At 37.9% G+C, this 8,700-nt stretch overlaps 1 protein-coding gene across 2 annotated transcripts in view; it reads right to left on the bottom strand.

Annotated features, from left to right (window-relative positions):
- LOC108754902 (RNA-binding protein 24-like) overlaps positions 1 to 8,700 on the bottom strand; it is a 32,478-nt gene that overhangs the window by 6,964 nt on the left and 16,814 nt on the right. The window lies entirely within an intron of this gene.

Raw genomic sequence — 8,700 nt, 5'->3', positions numbered from 1 at the left:
GGGGGGGGGGGAGGAGAAAGAATCACAATGGTCGTAAAATCGACGACCTTGAATTGGAGTTGTCATCCAGGATGGATGACCACGCGGTCGATGAGCATTACATGACGCGAGGAGGGCGAAATTATAATAAAGATAAAAGTAAAAAAAGAGAGACGTGTCGTTACTACAACGCTATAATGTCGCATTGCGGACGAACGGCACCTTTATCTGCACTATTTCAAGAGGATTCGAGCGAGCGAGAATTCGATTCTTAATGACGATTTGCATAACAATTTACAAGGTAAATTGTGTTATCAAAGGGAAACAAAGGAGCGTGTAAGAAGTATGTAACGAAGATGACTTTTAAATAAACGTTTTTAGGTAGGAAAATCGCTTTGCTGTAGACTGCTCGTAGACTGCTCTAAGAGACTATAATCTTTCTCTTTCTCTCTCTCTCTCTCTCTCTTTGTGTTTACTATAATATTAATTATGACTTTTGCACAATATAAATAATTTCTCGCAAAAGATTTAAAAGAAACTCGAGCAAATTGTAAGCGTTTACGAAAGAATGATAAAATCAGCGTCCTTGGCGCAGCGAAGCGCAACAAACTCGGGAAGCATATAGGAATGGAACATTAATGCACTTTTTTTTATCTCAGTTTCGGTTTTAAAATATTGACTTAGTCCAAAGTATTTCGCAAATTATCCGCGACGTCAAAGCGTCTCGACGTTGTTCTTAACTGAGGAGAGATTCGCAAGAGAGCCGAAAAATAAAGATAACAGACACGTACTAGATAAATAAAACTCGACACGTTGCGCGGCAATCGATCTAACTGTACAAACAAACATACAGAAATTAATAAGGGTATTGCCAATTTTATTGACATCGAACCTGTCAGCCACCTGCTAGACTTTTCAGTATTTTACACAAACAATACTAAAGATTAATTGACGGACGATTGTATAAAAATATCTTTCTTATTCTTTCTAGATTTCTCGTTCATTTTAGATTTTTCATTAATTTATTTTTCATTCCTTAACTTGGAAGAAAAAATAGGGAATACAATTTTTTCAGTTGACAAATGCTGAAAGAAATCTATCTAAGGAAAAATAAAATAATCTAAATATAGATATTATTTTCTTAAAATAACAAAATCTCATCGCATTTTATAGTAGCAGGTATTTTAGGACAATTACGACATCAATAGAATTGGATATCTATGTTTAGGAACGTTTAGGAAAAATATGAAACCATATGTTATCCTCTATGAAAATCTTTGTTTGGTCCAAAATTATCAAGTTGCATCAACATTTGATATTTTGCATGGTCTGAAAATAAAGCCGCGACACAAAGAACAGGCAGCGCGCGAATAACGTTCCCTCCTTCGTACAGTCTCGCTTTTCCATCGCTTTTTTGCGTCTACATTTTCCATCGTATTTATCTGTCGGTCGCATCTCGCCGAGGTACGTGCATTATGGATGGCTCGCGTGTCCTCAACCCCTCTTTTCCTATTCTATGTGTTCCATTCTGTTCTCCTCGTTCCACGTGTTTCCAGACCGGCGCGTCCAGATGGCAATTTCCAATCTCAATTACCCCCCTCAATTACCCCGTCACTGTTTCCCTTGCACTGAATGACAGGCATGAGGAAATCTCATCAAATGCAGAATCATCAAAAAGTTATCGCGAAAGACATGATAAAATGAAAGGCATGGCTCTTTCTTTCTGTGGATTTATCTTTTTTTTTTTGTTACTATACAGGGTGTCTGTTAAGTAAAATCGGAGCCGCATTGGGGACGTAGGATGAGTCAAGGGGAACAAAAAAGTTTTATACCATTTTGCAATTTTCGCAATAGTTAACAAGATATTAATTATTAAAAATGACCGAATATTGATCTTTAATCGTTTTTTTCTCAAATACTATCAACTTTACAGAAAAACTGTAAGAGACAAAAATTGTTTATTTTCTTCTCATAAAATTCTGAGAATTTTTTCAGAATTGTTTAATACCGTATTTTCTCATAATAATAAAAATATGAAAATGCAGTACTAAAAAATTGATAAAAAATTCTGAAAAAATTTTTAGAGTTCTATGAGAAAAAAATAAACAATTTTTATCTCTTATAGGTCTTTTTTAACTATTGCGAAAATTACAAAATGATATGAGACTCTTTTGTTCCCTTTGACTCATTCTACGCCCCCAATATGGCTTCGACCTTAACAGACACCTTGTATACCTTTTACTGCGAAGGTTTTTCATATTTCCATAATACGTAAGAAAGATCGAGATGTATAACTAAATGGTTACTCAGTGACGTCGGTAGTAAAAATATTTTTAAATATCAAGTATCAAGGGAACGGTTTATGAATTGTTGATATGCCCTGCCGTCTACATGGACGAGAAAATATCTTTACACATCGCACATTCTCGCGGGAATCGATATAATTGATAGGAACATATTGAATGTTTCGATCCTGTGAAAAATTACAAGTGCTGCGGGAAAAGATGAGTTTTTAATATTTGAAAATATCTTTCACGATTACGATATTCTTAATATAAATATGTTTATAATATAAATTTACTTAAGCAGACATAAAGATAAAATATAAAGTTTTATCCAAGGTATAAAATTAAATTTGATAGACATTAATCATTTTTTGAATCTGACATTTATCTATATCAAGATTTATTATAGTTTGAGGAGATACATGTGGGTTACAAGCTTTCCTTTAAACGTATCTACGCATTTAATCAGATTTCACAGTGCGACATCGTACCGGTATTATTGTTCCGACAAATTTTATCGGAAGCCATATTCGTTATAATTTCGTATAGGCCTAGCAATAAAAGAGAGATAGACCGCTAATTGATCGCGAGAAATGCGCCGATCGATTTCATCGCATCAACGATAAGAAAAATAACGGAGGCGTAGCGGGCACGCTAATTGCATTCACATCATCGATTTATTTTATACATGATGACGTGGATAGTCGCAAACGTTACAGATCAAGTTAGAAAAAAATACCGATGGTTTTTCAACGTTTAACTTCCAATAATTACTTAGGAATAATTTATGTCCATAACTAAAAGCTTCTTCCTAATCGACTCTCACGATCGTGAAAGAAAAATATTGTTTAACCTTTACAAGAAAAAAACCACGATAGTGAAACAATGTCATGTTTTGAGGCAAGGAATGCAATGAAATAATAAATTATAACAAATCCTACTCGAGGAAAAGCAGTAAAGTTTTAAAAATAGCTTTCGTTCTTTAAAGGTTAACACCGCTGACGATATCCCGCCAGAACTGTTGAAAATACCAATTTTCTAGAGAGTTTCCTATCCTTGTATTAATGAAGATTATTTTATTTTAATATTATCAGATATCATCCATTAGAATTATGTGTATACGTTCACGTACTGTCAATATTTCGGCAAACTGTATATTTGATAAAAAAAAAAAAAAGAAAAAAATAGTACGGAGCCAAAATGTGTTATCGATGTTTTTAGGCAGCTAATGTTTGAAACAAATTAATTTTGTTCTTGAAGAAAACTTAGTTTAAAATCTAATGGTTAAAACATTTAATATCGAAGAATACAAATTCCTCAAATTAAATATAATAGAGACTTTCATTTCACTAAGAAATTTTCTTAATTCGAGAATGATTTTTAAAAGAATTTATTCATGCAGTGAAAAGGTGAAACAATATTCGTTAAACGTCCTTCGGCCCTTACTTTCTGTCCTTGAAACCTTCGTGTGGAAACAGGGCGGTCGGTTGGTTTTAATGGACTCATAATTTCTATAATAAAAAAACCACGATACAATGTACGACTTTTTACACGATCGATGTAACATACGGACAGACAAAAAAACGTAAATGCATAAGCCACATTATGGCGATTCCCGCGAGAATGGATGTGCACGCTTGTTGCCTCGCAGCAATTTAAAAAAAAATAGCGTCAGGATCGATAAAAATGAAGGCGATTCCGAGAAAAATTTTCTTAGTTAAACAATGCAAATGTACAAGAAAAAAATACGATCGAGTAAGATGTTGCGAAGCAACAAGACTTTTCACTTGGATAATAGAGTGAGATCAAAACAGAAAGTAACATTTTCAAATTTCAACTGTGTAAAACAGAAAATAACTATAGTCACGTCTATATTTGGAACCAATATCAATTTTTCCAATATCACTGCCTCCAAACGTTGTACAGTTAGAAAGAAAATGCATTTTCCAGCTAGTCCTGGCAATGAAATCATGTCGCGTCCTGGAATCTCCTTGTAAAACGCTAAGCAGAAAGGGCAGCGAGATGAGGAATACAAAATCGTCCCGCAGTCGCACGAAGAGACCCTATAGACTTAACTCGTCCCTTCGTGACGGATCTAAGTGACCACCCTCGATTTCCGACGCAAAGTGGCAGCGTACCGCGATTAGAATCTCCCGACTTTTCTCTACATTACCACGCAACTTAATGATATAGTATACGAGGGGGTGAATCGTAGCGACAGGGGTTGTTCAATCAACCCCATTAATTTGTGCTACGACCCCCATGGGCGATTGTCAACGGTGAGGACGATGAAGCGGAAGCGCCCGTTAGCGAAGCGGAAATCACCAAAAAACACCTTGCACGATACGTTACGACATGAAGGATCCATAATCTACTAACCGACATTTCTCTTTTTTTTTCTTTCTACATCCGTGAGAAGGGTATTAATCGATAGACTATTGATTTTCGTGAGGTTCAATTTGTGTTGTTATCAAAGGTTCTAAATACACTGTCTTTCAAAAACGACGTGAAACATGTAGAACAAACACAGAAGTCTCACTTTATATACGATGTCTGATGGAGTTGGCACTTTTATGACACGAAAAGAGCGCTGTGTGTTAAAACATCGCGCTAAAATATCTAAAAATTTAAATAGATTCAGACTTGAAAAAAGGAGGAGTTAAAAAAGGACCGATTTCTGTCCCTTTCAAAAAAGTGTAAATAAAAGGAATGATATTATTCATAGATTTTGACTTGGACGCGATAAAATTATGAAAAAGTTCGTGACGTTTGGAGTACACTTGAAAAATTGAGCACGAACAGTGTATTTATCCATCCAAATTTTAATATTCTTGCTTAATTTTCGAGGTGTTTTTCGAAACGCCATGAACTTTTTAATAACTTTATCGTACCCAGGAAATCAAGATTTACAAAAAAACCCTATTCCTCTTTTTGGACAGAAATTGGCTTCTTTTTAACATCCTCCTTCGTTGGCTCATCAAAATAATTATGTAGGAAATTCAAGCATGATGAGCAGTATTACAAAAGTTCTGACATTCCAGCAGTGTTGCAACAAGTTTTCGACACCAGCTGAGATTGTTCTTTGTAATTATTTCAAATAGTCCAACAAAATTTATTTTCAGATCTGTATCTAGCTAAACTTTTAGATGCTTCAGGAAAATCATTCTGTTCGTATTCAGATGAAACTCTTCTTTTTTTTAATCAAATCTTTTTGGAGACGTTGAACCCTACACGAACTTAATTTCGTGTTAGTTTCGAGAGAAATGTTAAGATAATTGCAGAGGAATACAGTTGGTCGGAGTGAACAGCTGAACAAAGAAAACGACGCTTAGGTCACGTTTTTCACGCTACGTTCGTGCGTACGTTGAATTTTTCAAGCGTACCCCAAAACGTCACGAACTTTTCAATAATTTTATCGCGTCCCACGTGAAAATTTACAAATAATATTATTCCTTTTATTAACGCTTCTTTTTAAAGGGACCTTTTTTTAACTCCTTTCTTTCAGGTCTGAATCTATTGAAAATTTTATAGGTCTTCGAGTGAACGATACGAGCTCTATTTCGCTCTCTAGCGACGTGTACATAGGACAGGGTACATCGGTCAGATCGTAATCTCTCGCTATCACCTTCTTCCGTGTATACATATATTCTCGCGCGATTAAGTGTGTCACGGAATAACCGACGTGGTCGGTTTTACACGCGTGCATCAACGGCACGTGGTGATCCGCGGCCGTCCGCGGTTGTGCGTATGCGTTTCCGCATCGCATGCGAGTGCACGTAGACTTACGTACGCGTGTGTGTGTGCGTGCACTGGTACGTGTGAATGTGCTGCCGCATATTCATAAAGCTACCTGCGCATTGTGTACGCGCATGTGTGCATGGGCGCAAATGTATATATACATGACGTGCCGATGCGCAGTGCACGGATTGTGCGGGCGCCGGCGCTGTGGATAATCCAATGGGATGATCTGCCAATCCTTGGAAAGCAGACCGGACCAATGGTGGCTGCGAAAGGGTGGTGCCACGATCGACTTAATTGTTCTCGGTAAAGCGTCGGCGGATGTCCGCCGCCAAACATACGATTCGGTATTTACCTACGTAATTAAGAAATGAGATGCACATGCTCGCGAAGAAGGAAGATTCTTTATTCTACTTGGATGAAAAGAGGGGAAATTTTGGGAGGTTTGACTTTAGAGTTACACGCACGACTGATAAAATAATACGCGATAATTGCTAAGGTACGTGTTACTGCTAATATTATAATAAAGCAATTTGTTGAATTGTTTTTCAAAATAGAAAAAGTCCACGTTAAATGTGCGAATTAAATAGCCAACTAAATCGGACGGATTCTTCGAAGTTAAATTGCGTGCGTGATCGACGAAAATACACTGCGTACTTTTACCGTGTTATACAGCGAGATAGAGACGGCAGACATGTCGGAACATCGACAGGACGAAGAAAGTTTATTTCTTAATCCGGGTCATCCGAAAATATAATTTGTATCTATATCGGAGTGACGGCTTTAAAATTTCGAGAGATCATCTGGAATCGCGCCGTTCTAAAATTCGAGATGCAAGATTTAAATGCGGCCTCAATGTATTTATGTAAATGCGATACAGAACGTTCGCTGCTGTCTCGTAGTGCGATGTTACGGCTTGCGTCAGAAGAGCGACGACGACAGGTGGATAGGAGCCGCGGCAATGAAAATAGAAATGGACCTTTAACACCCTGCACCGTTTCATCTTTCCGAAAGGAATGAACGTAGATCTTATTCCCGCCAACGACGCGTGAGACGGAAATGAAATACCGAAGTGGTACTGCGACGTTAGAATCGACTGTTTCAAAGAAGAAGTGAGTCAACGTTTTTGCGAATGTGAGTCAGAAGAAGTACACTTTTTTCTAAGACAGCATTGTATATCATAAAAGTTACGTGGCCGGCAACGCGATGACACGTGGAGCATTTCATTTTTTTGCTTTCATGTATAGATATCGTTGAACGTATATAGGTCAAATGAAATTAGAGAGAAGTAGCGTAACAGTCGATAAATGCAACCGTGTGTATCTCAAACAGCGTTTTTCTAAAGCCGAAAATTATTAATCAGTCTTAAAAAAGAAAGTTTCGAGCGAAAGTTTCGAAACTGTTCGATATTCTCGCGAAAAAAAGAAAAATCGAAGTAGGAAGCGTTTCATCTCAGTCAAAGAGTTGAGTCACCTCTCTTAATTCAGACTTGATTTTCGGTTTATGTGTAACGAACGGCTAGCAACGCGAGCGGAAGTGATGTGCGGGAGCATAAATAAGCGTAGATTTTTTAACACGCCTCGACGCTGTATCGTCTTCGTAAGGACGGCCTTAAATCGCGTTAGAATCCTCTCGATAGGGCCTTCGAGCGATGGCAGCTTACAGTTAAAGAGAAGCTGACATGAGGGACAGGTGGTGCTAAATAAAGACTGGACCGTCGCCAGCACGGCTGCAAGATGGCCGGTTCGGCGTCGTCGCTCGTCGTCGTCGTCGTCGTCGTCGTCGTCGTGGTCGTCATCGTCGTCGTCGTCGTCGTCGTCGTCGTCGTCGGCGCCCGCTTACGACACAAATTTACCAGCACCGTTGGACGGAATCGTCTCTGACGTCTACCACGACGTCCGGACTGGTGTTGAATTTCACGTTTCCACCTACATTTCGCTAATTTGAGGACGCGCGACGCGAAGCGAACCATGCATCTACGCCTATGCGTGACGCCGACAACGACGTTTTTGCCAATAACGCGTGTCGACGTGCTAAATGCGAATTTTCGGGCGATACAGTTCGCGAATGTTCTGACGAAAAATTTCGCCATTGTTAGCGAACCACAACAGAGTAAACGGAGTTGCGTTGCATTGTATTTATTATTGCGCGCAAAAACGTGACGTCAATGAGGTAATTTAGATAATTTCATAATGACAGAGAGCTATTTTTAAATCCGTCTAATGTCTAAAAATATAATAATCGTTTAACGTTATAAATGTGATGCTTTTAAATGAAATGAGACTAATTGGCTTTGTTAGAGAATCTAATAATTCGAATCCGTAATTTCTACTACGCGAGAGTCAATTGGCCTTTGCATGGGGCTTCACTGGATCGCACAAAAAACGAACCCCCTTCGTATGACGCTTCTATATATTCACGTTTCTTTCACGCGATTGCGACACGTTTCTTCGCGAGATGAGGAAAGTCAAGACCTCTCCGCGATCTTTCATTAAGAGGCGATAAAAAAGGGAGTTTCAGATTACTTTCGTGAAAAAAATTATCGCGAAAAGTGACAATAAGGAGTCAAGTTACGAGTATTTCTGCTTTCCAAATATTCACTTTTTCCTGCGAAAATAAAAAAATTTATAATTTTAGGAAGTTATCGTTGTCACAGTTGTGACGTTCTTATTATTGATACAAACGATAAATGTCCGAT

The sequence above is a fragment of the Trachymyrmex septentrionalis genome, unplaced genomic scaffold, assembly GCF_001594115.1.
Source record: "Trachymyrmex septentrionalis isolate Tsep2-gDNA-1 unplaced genomic scaffold, Tsep1.0 scaffold121, whole genome shotgun sequence".
NCBI lineage: Eukaryota > Metazoa > Arthropoda > Insecta > Hymenoptera > Formicidae > Trachymyrmex > Trachymyrmex septentrionalis.
The sequence above is the reverse complement of the archived record's forward strand: the minus strand, read 5'-3'. Positions and strand labels throughout refer to the sequence as shown.